Below are 22,958 nucleotides of genomic sequence, written 5' to 3'. Positions count from 1 at the left end.
TATTATAGTATAACTTTTTTTCCAAATCGAAGGGTAACATGCAGAGTTCGCTTTTTAGCCGCTGATGTGAAAGATTTGGCGAAAAGTTGCAGCGGCATGCAGACTGAAAGTAAAAATGTATATATTAATTAAAATGCATGCAATTTAAAAGAAAATCGTTAAAAAAATAGATAATTGAGTGCCATGCTGGCTTTAAATCTTTGTAATTAACTCTGAAATCTAGTTCAAAGAAAGGCTAGTAATTAGTAATTAGTATTGGAAGTTTTCAAGCGCACTTGAGCATAACTATGAAATACAGTAGGTCACGGATAAAACAGCTGACTACCGGTTGCTGACACATTTAGTACGCAACTCTACTCTACAACAAATGATTGCTCGCGAGTAAGATTGTAGGTATTTTTATTTTCGTTCTTTGTGCGTAGCAGTCTGTCTCTACTACTGCTGGTTTTGGGGCGGATCTGTATGCCAAGCTGATGTTCTAGGTACAGAGAGGTCAGCTGGCTCGTTTTGCGCTGAAAATATCACCATCTTTGAAGTTAGTCAGCCTCCGTTTAGGCTTTGAATCATCATCATCATTGTTGGCTGGACAACCCTGGTCGAGTCTTCGCCTGCTGTAGTATATGTCTCCAATTGTCTCGGTTTTGTGCCTGTCTTCTCCATGCCCGGAATCCCAATGAGTCTGCGTCTTCTTTTACACAGTTAATCCTTCTAAGTGGCTGGTGGCGGCCGCTTTTTCTCTGTCTGTGGCATTTACCGAAGAGTATTTGTTGAGGTGGGTAATCCGTGTTAGCCCGCCCATCTCAATCTGTTGCTCATGATTGTGGTTATCACATATGGGTGCGCATATAGTTTTTCGAGTTCATGGTTGTTGCGTTTCCGCCACTCGCCTTTATCCCACGTCGCGCCAAAATTTTTTCACAGAACTCTTTATCTGCATCTCTGAGTTTCCACGTTTATCTGCATCTCTGAGTGTCCACGTGTCCACGTTTCATTATCGGAAATTATAATTGAGCGATATAGTGAAATCTTTGTTCTTCTGTCTAAGGCTTTGAATGCAAGGTGTATTAGTTGGGGTTGTCGGCTGCTGTGACACTTCCTGTGTGCCAAAATACCGACATCCACAGAGTCGTAGATAGTCTGTCACTTATCATAGGTACATTTTTGTATCGGCCAGTCATAACTTTTCAACGTTTTGGATATTTTATTCGGTCACAAAGTGCGCCGAGCGGTAGTCTCTCTTTCTACTTGAAATAACCGAGCGTAATTTTTGTACCATTGCTAATCGAGAAAATACTATTACTATTGTATTAAAAAAAAAAAAAAAATAAATGTATCCATCGCGTCAGAAATGTGTTGCGCCTAAAAGAAAACCTCATATCCATTTATTTTCTTCTTTCCATAAACAGACCCATTGAAAAATACATAACAACGATGCTCAGTTCTCGTCATTTGATACTTTTTCCAATAAAATCGCTAAATGCCTAAGAAAAACAAACATTTTTTTTCATAAAATGACAAACTTTCTTTTGGTTGGGACTTGAGGTATTCGGCATATTCAGGTGCAGAAAATTCAAATTAATTGCGCAGTCTTTATTACTTTTGTGTAAAACCATTCAAGACATTTACTTTGTCATGATAATCCCTTTCAAAAGTTGGCCGCAACTGCGCCGTAGTTCGGCCATCCGTAGACACCAATTTTGAATGACTCGCTGGCGGACTTCGTTCGGTATCTCGTGAAAAACTTTAGTAATGTTGACTTTCAATACCTCAATCGAAGTTGGTTCCGCCACAAAGCATTTAAACTTTACATGCCCCCACGATCATGTGGGCCAATCCACTTTCAGTTATTGCCCACGACTCCGATCCGTAGCAAAGAACTGGTCGGACTATAGATTTATACAGCGAAATTTTGTAAAGTCTGTTCAACAGCTTCGATTTTAAGTTTAATAAATGAGTGGAATGCTCTATACCCCAACAAATAAAATCGCACGCCGTTGGTGGCTAATGCATTGGTACGAGAGAGTTAAATTGCTGACCAAAACGACGACGCAGTAAATCCATTTTTCACGGGCTGTATGGCAAGTAGCGCCGTGCGCCGTCTTGTTGGAACCAGATCGTAGCTCACCAGTAGAGATCATCGACTTCAAATTATCATTCGCCATTCACTGTTGCATTGGCGCCAGCCTCGTCTTTGGAGAAATGTGGGCAGATGATTCCTCCAGCCCATAGGCTGCACTAAGCGTTTGTTTCCAATAAATATAATGGCTGTTCTTGAATGACTTCGGGTTGCTCTTCAGCCCAAATACGGCAATTTTGCTTATTCACGTAGCCATTAAGCCAAAAATGGGCCTCAGCGCTGAACAAAATTCGGGTGTCAAAATGCGGATATTCGGCGAGTTTTTCAACGGCTCAACAACTGAAATTATGACGCTTTGAAAGATCGGTGGCTTCAAATTCTGGACTAACTGTATTTTATGCGCTTCTAAACCAAGATCTTTTCGTGAAATCGCCCAAGTAGTTCCATAAGATAGACGAAATTGTTGCGATCGCCGCCGAGTCGATTCGGGTCTCTGACAAAACTCCATTCACAGCCGCAGTATTCTCGTCACTTTGGGCTGTGCGTGGTCCAATCGATCGAGTATCATCCAGTAATGTAAAATTATTCTCAATTTTGCCGATGGTTTACCGAATAGTGCACCTCCACTCTGATCATCCTTTATAGGTATGTAGGCAGGTGAAATGCTTTTTTGAAGTGCCAGTCTGGCACTCCTCAAGTAACACTAAAGCGCCGTTTTGATATCATGATGAGACCTCCAGATATCTACAGCCAGCCAGACTGGTGATATAATGGAAAAGATTGATGGGATTTAGGTTGGCGCACTGCCCCTGGCTGTCGAAGAAAGGAGCATCCAGTGATCTTAATCGTCTAGCTGCCAAATCCGGACATTTACAGAGAAAATGCTCAACAGTCTATTTTATTTTTTTTTTTGCCGGGACAACTAGCAAGTCCAGCACTCAGACATTAATTAAGTCCATTGTAATACACTTGGTTTTCCTTTTAATTTTCTTTAAATCTACCCGATCTCCGAAGAAATCTGAGTAAATCTTGTGGTGCCAAGGAGCCAAGGTGGTCGCTTCTTAACACATCAGAGCCAAAGACCTCAAACCTGATTTGAGCGAAGGCGGGGCAGACGCACAAAAAGTGGTCCGCCGTCTCATCGTCCTCTTCACAAGCTCACAAGGACCTTGCTAGGAGAAAGACCCCACGTTTTCCCAAAGTCACCTTTGCACTGCCAGAAAGCTGTCAGTGCTTTTGATGTCTTTGTTTCAACGTGTGATTTCCATAGGAGCTTACTATCGAGGATTACTCCAAGATATTTAATTTCCTTGGATAGCTGGATTGTGACTCCTTTTAGCTGAGGTGAAGAGGAGAATAACAGTTTTGGTGGGATTTGCCGATAGCCCATTCGCACAGCATCAAGTGTCAATCAGAGTCTCCTTCTCTGAAAGGTCTCCACAGCTTCTGCAATGGGAGTTAAATGGTAACCCTAGCTTTTCTGCGTGTGCGCCGATCGTTCAGTGACCGGTAAACACAGCTACGACCAAACTCGTATGGCAAGGAAAGGTCTTTCTGTGGCCTCCGTATATTGTACTGGGACCAAAGTGTTTTCGAAATAGCACATGAAGAAATGGAGCTCCATCTTTTCTCCGCTTTCCTGAGAATTCATTTATGCAGTTCCCCTTTAACAACTGTGAGGGGATGCCGATGCCCGGGTAGGATCATCCTTTATATTCCTCTCAAAAATTACAGTGCTCCTACTAAAACGCAAAAAGTCCAAGCGTATCCTTGAAGAGAAATAAATAAATGAGCGCATTTCCATGACTCTGATCACAGCAAATATCTTGGAGTGCAAAAAGTACCGTTGCGGGTCCGAACACATATGCGAATATACAACACATCGTTCTTAAGTATTTTTCAGCGGCTGTACATACATACATATTTACATATATCATCACTAAAATTAGCGAAAATGTTTAAATAAAATAAACTTCCTTAGGAAATCAAAAAACTGGCATTAATTGCAACTTATTTGTGTTAATGTAATGCAAACAGCCAGGCCGAATGATAAATGTAGTGATAATATTTGCAACAAAAGTAGCGTCAACTACAACAACAACAACAGCAGCAACAACAACATGAACAACAATAAAAACCAAAAAAAGTGCATGGAAGGAAGGTGTTAATGACATTTAATGAGTGCGCCGCCAGCTTACATTAAGTATAACAACAAGAACAACACCGAACCGCACGTCGACTGCCAGCAACAGGTCGTTGCAGTGGTGAGCTATTTATGTAAATAGTTAAATGTCGGCTCACTGACAATTCGTGACACATAGCAATTGTCAAATTAATGTGTGTTTGTTGTTATTTGTACACTACTGAATGATGCAACTAACTAACCTACCGTCAGTTGGCAAGTGGGTGATGGGTGTGGGTAGATGCTGTTAAGTCATGTTTGTATGGGCGAATGTTCGCACGAGTGTTGGTAGGCGCGCAAATATGTAAATGGCAAATAGATACGTTTGTGCTATTTATTTTTTATTCTTTTTTAATTTTTTTTTAGTTTTTTTTAGTATGTTTTTCGTGTGGCAACTCTGGTTTTTGTGGTTTTAAGCGCATGAATAATGTATGAGTAAAGTGGAAAAATATGAGAAACAGAAATATTAAAAAAAAAATTAAAAAGAAAAATAAAATAAAATACAAAAATCGAACTGCATTAATCAGCAGCAGCGACGAGCAATCGAGTATCAGTTTACCAAGTCAGTTATTTGCTGCCTTGTAAATTTTTCCACTGATGCGTTAAATATTAGATGGTGTAGAAGAAATTTGTTAAACAAAAAGCAAAAAAAGTAAATATTCACTTTGACACTTGTAAATTGATGACGTGCAACAGCACGCCAAAGTAAATGACGCATTTTGCTGCATGCCTTAAACGTTTGTCATGACGACAAGATGTTCGAAACCGATTGCGATAGTGTAGTGTGTGACTGCCGACATGAATATAAATCCACTTATACACACACACACACACAAATATATACACATACACCCATACCTACATATTGATGGTACAAAAACCGTCTGTGAACTATTTTTAAACGCTGATGTGATCATTAAAACGTCACACTAGCGTTAATAAGTGACAACCTTGTGACAGATATGGCCATTAGCAAACGCTTTACAACTACAAAGTTTGTTTAAAACCGATCAATTTGTTTGGCGCAAAATAATTGATACGGAGTTTCCACAATTTCTTTTTGTTTTTGTTCCTTTTTTTGCTTATTAGCTTGCTGCTGTTGTCATTCAGTATTTCGACAGCTGCGTAATTATCTTATAATAATTTTTGATTGCGAATTTTCGATTAATGAAAAAAAAAACACCGCAGCTACAAATCGTCATTGGATTTATTTTCTATTGCCATGAAATTATGATTTGTTTTTAATTGATTGCCATATGTGGTGGAGACGAGCAATGCAATAAAAAATATTTGAGGTCTTAAACAAGTTTGCTCCTATTCGGGGATTTGTTTTTGTTTTTTGCAGGGAACTTTGTTTTCCTATCGTTGTATGTGTTTTCTATCGCTGGTTGAATCTTCTAAGCCTGAAAATGCACCACGCACATATTTGTGGTGTGCTTTCTGAACAGGACGCAGGGTGGTGTCCTTTCGCCCCTACTTTGGCTAGTTGCTATTGACGAAGTTCTGATAATGCTAAATAAGTATGGGGTTAAGGTAGTACCATACGCCGATGACTTGGTCCTGATGGTATCGGGACCGGTTCCCTCAGTCATGGCTGAGATTTTGGAAAGGTCACTGGCTGTACTCAGTCGCTGGGTAGCCCACTTGTGGCCTCCGAGTCAACTCTGGCAAAACGGAGCTGGTGCTGTTTACCAGAAAATATAAAGGCTGGAGGCCTTTCGACTCCCCAAATTAAACAACCACAGTCTCCAGCTTTCATCGTTAGGTATCTCGGAGTGATACTTGACTCCAAGCTCCAATGGAAGCTACACATTGAAAATCGGGCAAAAAAGGTCAGTATAGCCTTCTACTCCTGCAAATCTATGTTCGGCAAAAAATGGGGAATCAAGCCACAGGTCGTGCTGTGGATGTACAGCGCAGTGGTTTTGCCAATTTTAACGTATGGATGCCTAGTTGGGTGGGAAGCTCTTCGAAAGGGCTATAATAACACCAAAATGGGGAGGGTGCAAAGGACTGCATGCATTGGCATCACCGGAACATGTACAACTTGCGCCAGTGCTGCCCTTAATGTCGTTTTGTACGTACTTCCCATCGCATTTTCCGTAATTTCCATCACAGCTCAAAGTGCAATCAGGTTAAAGGAGGCAGCATTTTTGAGCAGTTAACACTGCATTTCTCCGAACTTCGAACAGATCTTTCTATCCGCAAACTACAGATCAAATCTCTTAGGTGTGCAGGTAACATTTCTCTGATCTGGGTTCCAGGACATAGGAACATAGAGGGAAATGAAATTGCTGATAAGTTTGCCAGGAAGGGGAATGAATTGGCCTCAGAGTCCTCCTACCCGGTCATCGGCATCCACCTGACAGTTGTTAAAGGGGAACTGCACAAATTATTTATCGGGAAATCGCAGAAAAGATGGAGCTCCATTTCTTTATGTGCTATTTCGAAAACCCTTTGGCCCCAGTACAATATACGGAGGACTCAGAAAGTCCTTTGGATTCCTCGCCATTCAATTTCCAAATTCGTCGCTGTGTTTACCGGTTACTGGACGATTGGCCCACACGCGGAAAAGCTAAGGTTACCATTTAACACAGAACATGTGGGGACCTTTCAGAGAAGGAGACCGCAGAGCACTTTCTCTGTAAATGTCCGGGTTTGGCAGCTAGACGATTAAGATCACTGGGTGCTCCTTTCTTCGACAGCCAAGGGCAGCGCGCCAACCTAAATCCCAAATTCTCAATTATTCCAACAGTTCTGGCTGGCTGTAGATATCTGCCTTTTGGAGGTCTCATAACTTCAAATTCCAACGAGTCCCTTATGAATGTATTGCACTCATATGGGTTATTGTTTGCCTACAAATTTGGCGGAAGGCAGTATGCACCAAAGGCTTGACTGATTTTGGGTTCTCTGCATTGGAGAAGCGCTTTTCATAGCGCTTTTGCTCTCGCGGAATTTCAGTGCCACCAACCTCTATGAATTTTTTTCTAATGTCTTCTGCCGTTTTGTACCGCACCTGTGAGAGAAATGTATTTAGTTTCTTTTATTCCACTTATTTAGTTTTTTTAGTTTTCAAATCGTACATTTACTCGTACTTTCTCTTCCTCTAATTGCTGCATATCCGCCAAAACACTACTCTTCAATTTCGAAGGCATTCCCATCAAACGTATGCGGGTCTGTCTTTTCGATCTCCAGTTTGAAAATTCGTATGTTTAGCTTGTTCGCCTGCTTGTTACAAGCTTACAATTAGCTTGTGGTCATTTATCATGAACTGTCAAATTAAATGCACATGCAACGCTGTGTTCAATAGTTGCCAACTTACGGATAGAAAGACTGGCACAACAAACCGATTTTGCGCCAATGGATAGCAAAACGGCGGAAAGGGTGTGACTTTTACTCTTTCCTGTTGCTTCCCTTTGCGATTTGCAGCTGCAAATATTTAGACATGCTAATTATGACACTTAAGAGTAGTTACATTTTTGGGTTTTGTCTTCGTTGTACAATTACAAAAAGGGAAAATTTGTTTTGCAATAGCAGTGGCATTTCTCTTTCTCTATATTTTCCCATTTTGGCCCATTTGATTTCACGAGTGAAGTCTACCAGCGTCTCTTTCACCGCAAGAAGAAATGCCGATTCAGCCAAACTCGCCTAGGGAGGGCTGGAAATTTAGTTCCGACATGAGGTGAAATATTTAGAAAATAAGTCTGAATAAGAAACTCAACTGAAACTAACAACTCACAGAACCGGACAGCTTTGTAAGCTTTTTAAAGTTCTTTTTTTAATGTAAAATACAATGGTACTCTCATCAATACAAACGTAATGGGTTTTTTAAATCAGCCTTAAAAAAATCGACCATTGCATGCGAGGACTTGCTAGGTAGCTTAAGCCAAAGCCCCCAGTACTATTTTGGGTAGTCTCCACAAGAGCTATACCTACTCGCCTAATTATGCTTAAAATGCTTCTTCAGACTCCCAAACCTGTGTAGCGTCTTCCAAGCTGAGATCTATGCCAGGGTCTCTGACTACTAATTGTGGCGTCTCCAAAGCACTCTGACCCAAACTGAATTTGAAAAGTATGAAATATGTGCTTCGATTCAACAGTTCAACTACCAGCGTCCTCACAGGTGTTATAACGGGCCATTGTAGTATTGTCACCTTAGACAGTAGATTGGGTGTACCTCACAATGACCTCTGCAGGAGTTGCGGAGATGAAGCAGAAATCGAGTCGGTACCACACCTCCTCTGTGTGAATCTGTTCCACTTCAAAGAAGCCGTGCAAAATATCTTGGCGATTATTTCTTTGAAGATCTGGGATATTTGCAAAAGGTCTAACTGGAGTGACTAGTTATCTTTCATAAAGATCCAAGTGGTTTAAGCAACTCAGTTAGCGGACGGAAATCAAATGCAGGTATCACAATGGGCCTTATGGCCACCAGGTTGTTCAATAGGTTTTGCGGTTTGATAAGAGGGAGCATTGCTGTAAGCCGTGTGTGAAGTTTCATTTCAATCTCTCAAATCATTCTTTGTTTACCAGCCATTTAGTATCGACGTGTGACAGTATTTTCTATAATGGAAAAAATCAAGTATCGTGAGGTGATTGAATTTTTATTTTTGGAAGGTTTAAAAGCAACGTAAATTTATGAACGAATGTTGGAAGTGCATAAGGACTTTTCGCCATTAATTAGTACAGTAGAAAGATGGGTCGCTGAACTTAAACCTGGTCATACACGCCTTGAAGAAGATCCACGTTAAGGACGTCCAAAAACAGAAACAACACCAGAAATCGTAGAAAAAATACAGGGTATAGTGTTGGAAAATCGTCGATTGACTGAAGGAGATTTATTAGAAGCCTTAGGCATCTCATTGGGCAGTATAAGCAATATTTTGATTGGAGTATTGAGTTTCAGAAAGATGTGTGCGCAAAGGGTGCCACATTCGCTAAGAATGGAACAAAAACACATTCAGGTGTGAATTTCTCAGCAAGATTTTGAGCGTTTTCGAAAGTAGAAAGTGGATTTTGTGCGCCAATTCATCACTATGGATGAGACTTGGGCCTATTACCACGATACTAAATCAAAAGAAGAGGCTAAAGAGCGGTGTGAACCTGGTTTTCGGAGTCCGATACGAGTTGGTGCCCAGAAATCGGCCAAGAAGATGTTAGTTTCAGTTGCTTGGGCTGCGAAAGGAATTTTGTTTGTGGATTACGTGCAAACTGGTAAAATAGTAAATTCTGAATACTATTGTAATCTTTTACATCAACTGAAAAAAGGCCAAGCGTGAAAAAAATGTATGTTCCATCAGGGCAATGCATCGTTTCAACAAAGCATTTTGGCAGTAACTAAAATCTATGAATTAAATTTCGAATTGTTAGAGCATCCACCGTATGCACCAGATTTGATCCCTAGCGACTTATATCTGTTTCCAGACCTAAAAAAATGCATGCGTGGAAAGCGTTTTTCATCAAATGATGAGGTCACAACGGCTTTGGAAGCGTATTTTGCAGCCCTTGCAGATTCTCACTTCAGGAATGGAATTCATAAATTGGAATCTCGTTGGAACAAGTGTACTGATGATGTTCAGGGAGACTATACTGAATAATAAAAGCCATTTCAAACCATAAAATTATGTTTTTCTTAGCGAACCGCATAACTTATTGAACAACCAGTACTGCCTTAGGACAAGCAACGAGGTTAACCTAACCTAATCAAGACCTATTGTTTGATGTACAATGTGGCGCAAAATTAATCATCCAATTTTATTTTTGAAACACTTTTTAAAAAAAAGTTAAAAAAAAATTAATAAAAAAAAGGAATTTATTTGGAGTGATGCAAATCGTGGGGCAAAATTAATCATCGAATATTGTTTTTGAATAATTAAAAAAAAAATTTTTTTTAAACTTAAAAATTTATAAAACAAAAAAAAATTATTTCGAGTGATGCAAATTCTCATTTTGACATTTATGGCATACACCGCCATTTGCAAAAATTATAAATCTTCCAATAGGATGATTAATTTTGCGCCACCTTGTATATCTCAAGGAACTCATATTTTCTCGGTTACACAGTGTAATCCATTTAAATATATATTATTTTTCTAACAACCTCAAGTGTTTTCGTACATACTTTAGTTGTTTGCAAATTTTGCCACTCATTTTCAAGCCGGGCTTGTGCTTGCGCGAGCTCTATAAAAGGAAATCAAGAATTAGTTGAAGTGTCCAAATGTCTGTGTCTGTGTTGGTGCAAGCAAAAAGGAAAAAATTAATATTCCACTTAGTGAAACTTGATACACACACACACATATGTATGTGTGTATACTTGCACGCTGAGGACATCATCGCCAATAATAAAATTAATAGCAAAAGCAGCATCAACTGTCCAAAAAATGGTTTGTCAACAAAAACAACACAATACCAAATCAGTGTTTCGCAAACAACTTTTTTGGTTGAACAGAAATCAACGTCGCGCAACGCAATTGCTGTTGTACGTCTATTATTACTGGCAGCTACTGAACTCCGCCTAAAATGATGATGACAAACGAGCAACCTTGACTCACTGTCACATGCAAAAAGCAAAAAAAAAAAACAAAAACAACTATTTCAATGAAAATATATGCACATAACATATAATAAATGACGATAAAATGCCACGCCAAAAAATGGAATAAAAAAAATTGTTGAAAAAATTTTGCGGTCATACAGTAAAACGATATCGTGCAAAGAATTTTTTAAGAATTATTTTACTGCCAAAAAAATATAAGATGTATTATAAAATAGGACATTGATACAGGAAATGAAAAATTTGTGGTTTTTTAATTTTATGATTTTATGTATGTACTTAGTGCTGCCATAAGTTCTGTTACAAATTAAGTACGTTATAGATATGAAATTATAACACTTTTATAATGAAGTTAGTTTTACTTAATCATTTAAATATTAAAGAAAAAAAATTTAAAGTTTCATTCGAAACGGTCAACATTTGCTTTTACGCAAACCTTCAAACGATAAGGCCATTCAGCTAATTCAGCAGCACGCCCGATTTCCATTCATATTGACAGCGACAGCTCGAATCAAAGATCGTTTGAGACTCTGCAAATCTTTGTGAGGTATTCGACAGGCCATGTTCTCCAGTTCTGGCCACAAACTGTAGTCCAATAGATTCAGATCTGGACTTCGAGACGGCCAATCTTCTGCGGCTATGAACCCAGGAGTTTTGAATTTTAGCCACTGCTGGGTTGTTTTTGCCTCGAAAAAATCAAAAAAAAAACCAAAATATTTCAACAAATAAAAAAAAAAATAAATTTTCATTCAATTTTCTAAAAAATTTCAAAAAAAAATTTGCTTCTTTGTGATTGCAAAAAATTTTAGCGCCGAAGCCAGTTTCTGAATCTCATTCATTTGCGAAGAACTCGCCATACTTCAGATATCCTTTGTGAGCACTTCAAGCACTTGAACAAATCAGCTACTTCGATTGAAAATGTTTTACAAATCTGTATTTTAAAATTTAAAATAAATAAAATTATATATTTAAGTAACCAAGAATTTTCCTTACTACGCAATTCGACGCTAAATTTTTGATGTTTTTCAGTCGTCAATTTCAATGAAACTGCCAATCGAGATAGAAAATTGCATGAAGTTGACAAATCATGTCATGAAATACTTTAAGTTCCATATTGCCAACATCTGTGAAGCAATGGGCTGTTATTTTGAATGTTTGACATCCGCTTGGTACTCTTTTTTTTGGACGCTTACATTGGTGGCCTCTTTGATAACTCTAATTTCCCAAACTGTATATTTCGCTGCTTTGAAAAAGAGGATTCACTCAGAATCTCGGCGTCCTTCTTTCCTTTTCGACGCATTAATGAAATAATGCTTCTTCCAAACAATCACGAGCAGGACCCAACGTACCGGCTTAGAGTAAGCGACACCATTTTCAAAATGACAATAACATAACAGGGCAATATCCATGACTTGATTCGCATTCGAGTCAAATTTGAGTTGTTGCGTCGAGATGTTGAGTTACAAAGTATCCATCACCCAGTATAGCCAAGAGCTAAACAAATAATTTTTTTTTTTTGTTTTTCTTTTTTCAAATGACTTCTATGACCTGAATCGTTCAACCATTTGGCATACATTTTTCGAAAAATGATGATTTCAAAATCAAAGATCCATTCATGCACAATAAAATACAGGGTGTTTCATTTATAGTTGAGACATAAGAACCATCAATAACTATGAAGAACTAAGCTGAGCTCAGATCTTCCAAGACTTATTTTCAAAATAAAATTTGACGATTTCTACACATTCTGCGGCTAAGCACCGCTCCATGCTTAAAATTGTACTACGCAGACGTTTATAAAATGCTATAGAAGTAGCAAATCGAGACGTTTATAAAAGGCTATAGAAGTAGCTATTCAAAGGTATTAAATGTTATCATGGATCAGGTATAGATGGCACACGCGAACTGCATAAATTTACTATTAAAAAAATATAATTTTGTTTGTTGCCAGAGGTGCTTTGTATTTCTCCAATATTTTTATTTATACCTACCTAGGGAACTAAGCTGAAAAACTGCATGCGCGCTGGCCTTAGACCAAAAGTAACTCTCTGATCTATTTGAATACTTTAAGAGAGGCAAAGGGAGATTTTTTATTTATTATTTTTATATCCAGTTAAAATATCACTCCGATTGATTTGAATACTTTCAGTGAGGCAAAGGAAGATTTTTATATGCATAATTTTTATATCCAGCATTTAAGTTCAAAAATATTTCATAAAATAAAAATTACTAATTTTATTTTTTTTTTTCTTTGCAGCAAAATTTTCCAAAAGGTATGTATGTATTTTAAGAAATAATCACTTGAAAGCTACAAATTCATTTCCTTGAAATTTATTGCACTAAAATATTCACAAATAGCACAGCTGGAATTTGTCGCGCGTGCCGCCTTGCGCTGTGTTGAGGCAGTAAACGGTGCACAGATTAATAAATTTACTGCACATACAAACATACATATAGGTATACATACATACATACATATAGACATACATATAGCCATAGATTCGCTTCTGACAAACGCGTCTGCCCAATTTGTGTTTCCAATTTCTGCCCGTCACACACTTCGCCTCCAGTAAATTGTCGAATTTATGCTGTCACACTTCGCTTTAGTCACTTAGCTAATTTTTTACGCTCAAATTTAGAATTCAGAAAAACTCGATACCTATTTTCTTTCTTTATTTATTTTGCGTTTTAGTTGTCGTTTTTTTTTTACTTTTTTAATTTTGCATTATTTCTCCTAAAAAGGTTTGTGTTAATTTTTTTTTCTTTCAATATGAATCTAATCGTTTTTGTGCAACAGATTTTTATTATTAGGTTTATGATGTGATCGGCACAAAGCCATTGTGTTGTTGGTGGCTTTCATTTATTGGATGAGAATTTCTGACGCAATATGAATATTCTATAATATGAATTTATAATACCCAGTTAAAAGTGAAACTTCATTGATACATATACATACCAAGCAACATTTCAATAAAAGTAAAGGTTTGTATTGGCGATTGAGGTCTAAAAGTCTCTAACCGTAGCAAATGCAAAGCGTTAAATAACTATAGCTCAGATAATTATGAGCTTGTTTTGGCAGTTAATTTTTTTTCTTATTTAGGTAGTAATTTTAGTATATTTTCTATAAAAATAAACATAATTCTCCTAAAAAAATATTCTCTTCTAAGAAATGTGCCCATAATTATGAAAGTAGTCTAAGTCAAAATTTCAAAGAAATGAGTTTATCACTTATTTTAAATCCACATTATCTTAAAAAGCTTGCATTTAATGTAATTTTCGCGATATCGTCAAAAATGAACCTTTAGATAGTGGATGTAATTTCAATGTTATACGGAATTCATTTAGTCTTAATTATGAAAGTAGTCTCAGTCGAAAATTGGCAGAAACTACATATAATTTATATTTACTGAATTGAAAAATCCAAGCATGCAATAATGAGGAAGAGAAATTACATCTTAGAGAAAGTCATGATGTACAGGTACATTTATAAAATACCGAAAGAGCTAGGAACCGTCTTGCAGGGGATAAGAAAAACACTAAAGAAGATTTCAGCGAATGCTATGCATCCTCGTTTGATTTACAAAAAGCACTTCCGGACCCTAAACTGTCTGTTTCGGTAGCCTATTAGAAGCGAAATATGTAAGTTTATAACTTGGACTTCCATAATTTCCATAATGACAATGTCAAGATGTACTGGGTTGCCCATATTCGACGGACCCATGTGTTTTTTTTTAATCAAAGAAAACCACAATTTTTTTGAAGTTGACGTAATAATCATGTTACTTGGTTCAAGTAGATTTGTTGACATCACTTTTCGAATATGATATCTCTCAAATGGCCGCCTGCACGGTGTAATGTGCCCGTTTTGCAGCATTTTCCATAGTTTTAGCTAACATTTCGGCTGGAATAGTGGCTATTTTCTCACGGATGCTGTTCTTGAGCTCTTCTATGGTCTTTGGCTTATTAATATAAACCTTTGATTTTAAATATTCCCACAAGAAGAAGTCAGGGGGCGTTAAATCGGGCGAACGTGGTGGCCAGTCAAAATCGCTATTTTTCGACAGCAAACGACGAGGAAACAATTTCTTCAAAAAATCGATTGTGGCGCGAGCTGTGTGTGGTGGACCGTCATCTTGTTGAAACCAAAACTGCCTCATACGCTTTTGACGAATAATTGGCATCACAAAAGTGGTTATCATATCGCGATAACGCTCCTGATTGACGGTAACAGCTGACCATCTTCATTTTCGAAAAAAAACGGCCCAATAATCGTTTTCGCACTAACGCCGCACCAAACAATGACTTTTTCGTCGTAAAGAGGTATCTCTTGAATTTCGTGAAGATTTTCAGTGGCGTAAATACGGCAATTTTGCTTGTTTACCGTCCCATTCAATAAGAAATGAGCCTCATCGGACATGATGATTTTGTTCTTCTTCTTCTTCTTTTGACTTCTTTTGTTGAATGTAAATTTCAGCAATTTGGGAGCGCTCGCGTGGCGTGTACTGTTCCATGGTAAAAATCTGCTTGGACTGACGCTTCCAACGCGGTATGTCATTAAGCGATCTGACGTCTCTGTCAAAAGATACAGGGTTGCCAGATGGGTCCGTCGAATATGGGCAAGCCTGTATATATGGGATGAAACTACAGCATTAAGAGGTGCACAGAAAGTATATTAGCATTACGCATTTTGGCTCTTATGGAGGATATCATAACTACTCTAAAACACGTAATAGCTTACAGTGGCATGCATCAAAATAACTCAGTCATCAAATATTGAAACGGTAGACCACACATTTTTGATATCGGGTCATTCCTTTCTACCGAATTGCCGAGATTTCGGTTTGATAGAAATGAGAATAAAAAAGGAAACGTAGTTATACACATACATCTCTGAACATTATTATGAATTGATAGAAAAGTGTAGAAGAAAAAAGCCATTTTCGGTTAAACGAATGTCGCTGTCGGATTTTATTACGACGAAGTTACTAAAAGAATCAATAACAGAAAGAGTAAAAAATACCGCAGGCGAATCTGTCTCTTGGCTGAAAATGTTCCACAAAACTTCTTCCGATGATGCTAAATTCCACATTTTAGATCTTTCACCTAAAAGAGGAATACCAAAAATATTATCTTACTTCCATTATACACCACCCCTCAACCAGTTATTTACTTTACAATAGTTTTTTTTTTATAAAAATAGACTTCATTCTCCTAGAAAAACATTCTCCCCCCATACAAATCAAAGTTTCAAACTTTGTGTAAACTAACAAAAAAATTGGAAACATTTTCGTAAAAATTTCAAACTTTTTAATCAGAATCCCTTTGCTAGAATGTTATTGAAAAGTTTTCGCAAATTATTTTTGTTTTTTTTAATTTAATTTTTTTTCAAACTTTCAAAAAAAAAAAAAACAAAAAGGATAATTTCATAAGAATTTCAATCTTTTTAAATCAAAAACTTTTTATTAGAATCTGATTGGCAAGTTTTCGCAAATTATTTTTGCTTTATTAAAATTTAATATTTTTTCAAACTTTCAAAAAAAAAAAAATAAGAAAATTTCATAAAAATTTCAAACTTTTTAAATCAAAAACTTTTTTTTAGAAGCTTATTGTCTAGTTTTCGCAAACTGTTTTTTCTTTATTAAAATTTAATTTTTTTTAAACTTTCAAAAAAAAAAATTAAGAAAATTTCATAAAACTTTCCAATTTTTTAAATCAAAAACTTTTTATTAGAATCTGATTGGCAAGTTTTCGCAAATTATTTTTTCTTTATTAAAATTTAATATTTTTTCAAACTCTCAAAAAAAAAAAAAAGTAAACTAAGAAAATTTCAGAAAAATTTCAATATTTTTAAATCAAAAACTTTTTATTTGAATCTTATTGACAAGTTTTCGCAAACTATTTTTTTTTTATTAAAATTTAATTTTTTTTTAACTTTCAAAAAAAAAAAATAAAGAAATTTCATAAAAATTTCAAACTTTTTAAATCAAAAACTTTTTATTAGAATTTGATTGACAAGTTTTCGCAAACTATTTTTTCTTTATTAAAATTTAATTTTTTTTCAAACTCTCAAAAAAAAAAAAAAATTAAACTAAGAAAATTTCATAAAAATTTCAAACTTTAAATCAAAAACTTTTTATTTGAATCTTATTGACAAGTTTTCGCAAAACTTTTTTTCTTTATTAAAATTTAATTTTTTTTAAACTTTCAAAAAAAAAAATTAAGAAAATTTCATAAAAATTTCAAACTTTTTAATCAAAATCTCTTTACAAGAATCTTATTGACAAGTTTTTGTATATTATTTTCTTTAATTTCTATTTAATTTTTTTATAATCATTATCATTCTCCTACAAAAATATTCTCCGCCATATAAATCTTAGTTTGAAACTTTGTAAAAGATTTATAAAAATTCTTCCAATTTTGATCAAAATCTCCAACTTTCTAATCAAAATTAAAAAAAAAAAAATATTGTAAACCACCCATTAAATTTTAAAGCAATAAAATGCAAGTTGGAAGTGGCTCAAAACTCTGGCTTATTTTTTATAATTTTTTCTTTGACGGTGTTGCGCATTTTCTCCATATAAAAAGAAACAACATCGAGCATTCGTTATATGGAAGAAAGTGCTTAACATCGTCAGCAAAAAAAAAAAACAATTATCAAAAATCAACGCGAAGGCCCCATACAGCAAAATCGATCTAACTGTTACCGCCGTGAACCACCAATGCAATTTTGACCAATGCGTTTTAGTAACGCCCAGCATTCTTTCACATGCTTGCAGGGCATACTAGCCCTTTTCACCATTTCCTCAACATTATGCAATTTATTGTTTTTTATTTTTACTTTTTATTACTCCAAAATACTTCGCATGATCTTTGAGATGTAGTTCGTTCTTGTCTAGCTTTGGAAGGTTCCACGCCGAGATGTTATACTTCCTTTTTTTGTGCCCTATCTATCTATGTCTAGGAAATTTTCCACAATTATTCTAAACACATTGCTCGTTTTTGGAAAGAGATTGAAAAAAGTTTTTTTTATAAACGCGCATCTGTGGACTCGCCTTTTGTCAACTACCAAATTATCTCTCTATTTTTTGGAAGAAGCATTGTATTCTCTGACTTAGCCCGGTCGCTTCGAAAGTTAGGCAAAACAAGAGCACTTTGTATCATAGATTCACGTTTTAAAACTGATAAAAAATTGAACATCTGTAAGTCTTTAAGAGTTAGCCATCTTCCTTGAGCTGAGCCACCACGCCATTTTCCCATTATCAGCCATTGTAAATGGCAACTGCCGTCTTTTGTACACTTTCCTCTATATTTTCTGTACACTTTATTTTTCATAGTAAAAAATTGGTGTGAAATTTTAAGCGAAAAAATGTGGCACAAAAATAGAGTTTTTAGTGGTTTCCTCCAGAGCAAAAACGGCGAAAGGCATAAACGTATCTATTGTATGTACTTGCACTTGTGTATGTGTCTATCAATCTAAAGCATACAGGCATGTGCATAGGTAATCGTACATATGTACACACAAATGTCTTACCCATAAAGCACAACGAACTTCATTACGCCGGTACACTCAGCAATAATTTGCAAAGACTCACTTAATAGATGATCAAACAAAACCAAAAATGTATTACAACCACTCGCACTCGTAAAGTATTCATAAAATTCTTAGTCATGGTTTTTTTCTAGTTCAACGGGTTGTTGAACTTTACTTTGGTATAAATGAGATTTTTAAAGCTTTTTGTTTTTTGCCCAACCAACGAAACTTTAATTTATTTTCACTTAAATTTCGTGTAAATTTAAACGGAGACGATATGTTCCAGTTTTATTACTATTTAATTAAAAATCTAAAAAAAGGTTAAATGGCAGACATGTTTTGTATTTTTTGGACATTTGATGTTTTACAATTTCGCTCGGGTGATTCGCGAAAATTAAAAGACTGAAGGTATATGCATTGTCCACTACTCATATCCATATATTGGAGGGGAAGTTAATCACTTTCTTTTACCTTCAAAAAATAATTAATGGAAACGAGTGTTTATTTAGATTCGCATTAAACATTTTTATTATATCTGAATAGCGCTAGGGAATGCAATGAAAAAAATCTCCTACTGCTACTATTTCTTTATGTTATATTTAATAATAAATCATAAATGGTAACTTTTTTTCTCCACATTTTTTTTAATTTTTATTTTTTATTTCTTTAAGTAGCAATCTAATAAATCGTATGTCCATTAGGACGGCCAAAATAGCAATACTTCATTTTTTTATTTATTTAGTATTTACTTGTGCCGCCAACGCTTTGAAATTACCATCAAATTTCTTTTGGGAAAAATGCTTTTTTAAGGGGTTAGGGGTAGTCGGAGACCCGAAAAAATGATGATTTTCAACCATTTTTTTTGCTAGTCAATTGCTTTATTTTACAAAAACAAAAACGTAGCATTAATACATCATGTTTCGCTTGGCTTTAGCAAAATTTCAAAAAAAAAAACATTAATAATTGTAAAAGTTATCGCTGCTTGTATGGAGCCCGTTTCTCCAGAAGTCCCTTGCGGTGATCATCACAAATCCTTGGAGATTCATCTAAAATCAATCGAAGAAGAGAAATTATTGGGAGGTTGAATTAGTTTTAAAGGTGACACACAGATGGCGCTATTTATCACTTTATCGCGTTGGCAATACTGAATATATATTCATGACAAAGCCTCATCCCTAGGCTTTGTTTATCAGTATCTGTCATTTCGCTGAAGTATAAACAACGCAGTGTTTTCGTGCTCCGAGTATGTCAACTTTCGTGCCGTCGAAACGCAATTTGCGGGAAGCTTTGCTTTTCTGCTTCAATTTGAAAAAAAATACAGCCCAAGCCCGTGAATTGCTGCAGGAGGCCTACCCAGACCATACTCCGTCGATTTCAACATGTGAGTACTGGTTTCGACGATTCAAAAGTGGTGATTTTCACACCGAAGACAAGGAGCGTCTTGGCCAGCCCAAAAAGTTCGAGGACGCGGAATTGGGGGAATTGGTAAACGAAGACTCGTGCCAAACCCAAGAAGAGCTTGCTGAATCATTGGGCGTTGATAAATCAACCGTTTGCAAGCGTCTAAAAGCGATGGGAATGATCCAAAAGCAAGGACATTGGGTCCCGTACGAGTTGAAGCTGCGCGACGTCGAACGGCGATTTTTTACGTGCGAATTGCTGATCGAGCGACAAAATCGGAAGGGTTTTTTGCATCGGGTGGTGACTGGCGACGAAAAATGGATCCACTACGATAATCCAAAACGCAAAAAATCATGGGGTTTGCCCGGCCACGCATCAACGTCGACGGCCAAGCAGAATATTCACGGCAAGAAAATCATGCTCTGCATTTGGTGGGATCAGGTCGGCGTCGTATATTTTGAGCTGCTCCAACCGGGCGAAACAATCACGGGGGATCGTTACTGACTGCAATTGATGCGTTTAAGCCGGGCATTGAAAGAAAAACGGCCGGAAATGGTAAAAAGGCACGACAAGGTTATTTTGCAACATGACAACGCTCGGCCGCATGTTGCTCAACCTGTCAAAAAATACCTTGGAACGCTTGGCTGGGAAGTGTTACCCCACCCGCCGTATAGTCCAGACATAGCTCCCTCCGATTATCATTTGTTCCGGCATATGAGTCTCGATTTGGCGGACCAGCGGTTCTCCTCGTACGAGGCAACCAAAATATGGGTTGAGTCATGGATAGCCAAGCAGCGGCCAGAATTTTGGAGAAACGGCATCCGGAAATTGCCCGAAAGATGGGCGAAAGTTGTAGCTAGCGATGGCCAATACTTCGAATAAAATATTTTGTACCGTTTTTTCACAATAAAGCCCCAAATCTTAAAAAAAAACCTTTAAAACTAATTCAACCTCCATAGTTTTATTAATAAATAATCTTCAAAATTAATTAATTAATCAAAATTAACAACATGGCGGCCTCAAAAAATATTTTTCAGATTTTTGATAAAAAAACCCACAATTAATTGTTTAAAAAAATTGAAGTTTTACAAAAAAAAATATTCCATTTTCTTGTGCTTTTCAAAAGCACTATAAATTTTATAGAAATCTGCCAAGCGGTTTTTAAGTTACAGTTATAACCAGTTTTGAGAAAAATGCATTTAAAGCTTTACTATGTATCTGCCCCGAAGCGCCCGGGCGCCCTTTGTTAATATTTGAATAACTCGAAAAGTATTTGTCGGATTCACTTTCAATTTTCACACAATATTTTTAAGATGTTTTAAGATACTATACTTTAAGAAAATGCCACAAAACAATTCAATTTTTGTTAAAATTCTGACTAACCCTAACCCATTAACTAAGCTAAATTTGGTATAAAAAGTTCACAGATCTATAATTTTTAGTCTCTCTTTTTAATTTCTTTCCAAAAACGTCAAAAAATTTACCCTATACTTCATTAAAAAAAAAGGTTTCACTATTTTTTAAAGTTACCACGAGAACTCTCCTAACTAGAAAAAACTTAAAAAAATTATAAAAACTAAAAACTTTCGTTCCTTTTATTTCTTATAATTTCGTGAACATTTATGCAGATATATCAAAATAATAAAGGGTGATTTTTTAAGAGCTATAGGAAAGTTTTTCAAAAAAGCACACGTAAAATACAGAAAAATGCATAAAATGTTTATTTAAATCGATAATACAGTGCATATAATTTAATGTTTGCAGATTATTTCATGCAAATGTTGACCGCGACTGCGCTTCAAATGGTCCATCCGCTTAGTCCAATTTGGCATACTCTTTCCAATGTTTCGGCCGGTATCTCACTTATAAATGCTTTAATGTTGTCTTTCAATGCATTGATTGAAGCAGGCTTGTCTGAATAGACATGAGCTTTAACATAGCCCCACAAAAAATAATCTAAAGGTGTTATATCGCACGATCTGGGTGGCCAATTGACAGGTCCCGAACGTGAAATAAAATGTTCACCGAACTCGCCTCTCAACAAGTCCATTGTTACGCGAGCTGTGTGGCATGTGGCACCGTCTTGCTGAAACCACATGTCATGCAAGTCAAGCTCTTGCATTTTGGGCAAAAAAAAGTTGGATATCATTTCTCGGTAGCGCTCACCATTCACAGTTACGTTACGATTCGCAGCATCTTTGAGGAAGTACGGTCCAATGATAACTCCAGCCCATAAACCGCACCAAACTGTGATCTTTTCTGGATACATTGGTGGTAGCTCTTGCAATTCTTCTGGCTGATCTTCACTCCAAAATCGAAAATTCTGCTTAGGGGGTACCGTAATGGGTACGTAACCATTGATGCAAAAATGAGTTTCGTCGCTGAACATAATTTTTCGACTTTAAACTTTCTTAACAGAACACGCATTTTTTTATAATAAAATTCAATGATTTGCAAGCGTTGTTCGTTTGAAAAACGATTCATGGTTAAGTTATAGACCAAACTGAAGATTTTTGACAGTGAAACAAAACACGAAACGTGCGTCAACTGTTTAAACCAACTGTTTAAAAAGAGAATAGCTAAAAAATCAACCGTTATATATAATATATATAAAGATTTAAACTTGAAAATAATTATTTTTTTTTGTTTAGTAAATATAATGAACTATATTTTCATAAGAAAATCTTTAAAATTAAATAAGAAAAAAGTAAATTGTCAATATATCCCTCTGCTGCAGTTATGAAGCGTACTGACTGGTTCAAATGTCGAATCTAATTGACGTAATGGGGTGAGTAATTTTGCGCCACCCTGTATAACGAACTCAAATCGTGTTTCTTTTAAAGCACATTTTGCCTTAGAAAGTCAGAAAAGCACGCGGTGAAAGATTCGGCGCATATAGCGAGTGCTGAGCACTTTCTTCTCTTTTGACAAACAATGCGGTATGAGACGGTGCATTGTCTTGCTCTGCTCTGCTCTTATTCCGCAAAACAAAAACGAACTCTAATTGGAACAAGGGCTGACTATACTGATTTATTTACAGCAGCGAGTGGTACTGCATCCGAAAGAGTAGTAGTCATACCTTCTATAGAACAAGAGAGCCAAATTGGATACTCATCATTCAATGCTCGCATTGCTGCCGATGCTACTGACAGGAAACATATGTAGTCTGTAATCTCTAATACACTACTTACATTAACTTTTATTTTGTGGGTTC

The 22,958-nt window shown here is 36.3% G+C and overlaps 1 protein-coding gene across 4 annotated transcripts in view; it reads left to right on the top strand.

The window, feature by feature from the left end:
* Window positions 1-22,958, top strand: part of LOC129244036 (protein windpipe) — a 150,542-nt gene that overhangs the window by 98,226 nt on the left and 29,358 nt on the right. For all 4 annotated transcript variants that reach the window (XM_054881627.1, XM_054881625.1, XM_054881628.1 and 1 more), the window contains exon 4: window positions 13,070-13,085. The gene's annotated coding sequence lies outside the window, so the exon portion shown is untranslated. The remainder of the gene's footprint in view (window positions 1-13,069; window positions 13,086-22,958) is intronic.

Source organism: Anastrepha obliqua, chromosome 4 (assembly GCF_027943255.1).
Source record: "Anastrepha obliqua isolate idAnaObli1 chromosome 4, idAnaObli1_1.0, whole genome shotgun sequence".
In the NCBI taxonomy this organism is placed as follows: domain Eukaryota; kingdom Metazoa; phylum Arthropoda; class Insecta; order Diptera; family Tephritidae; genus Anastrepha; species Anastrepha obliqua.
The sequence above is the reverse complement of the archived record's forward strand: the minus strand, read 5'-3'. Positions and strand labels throughout refer to the sequence as shown.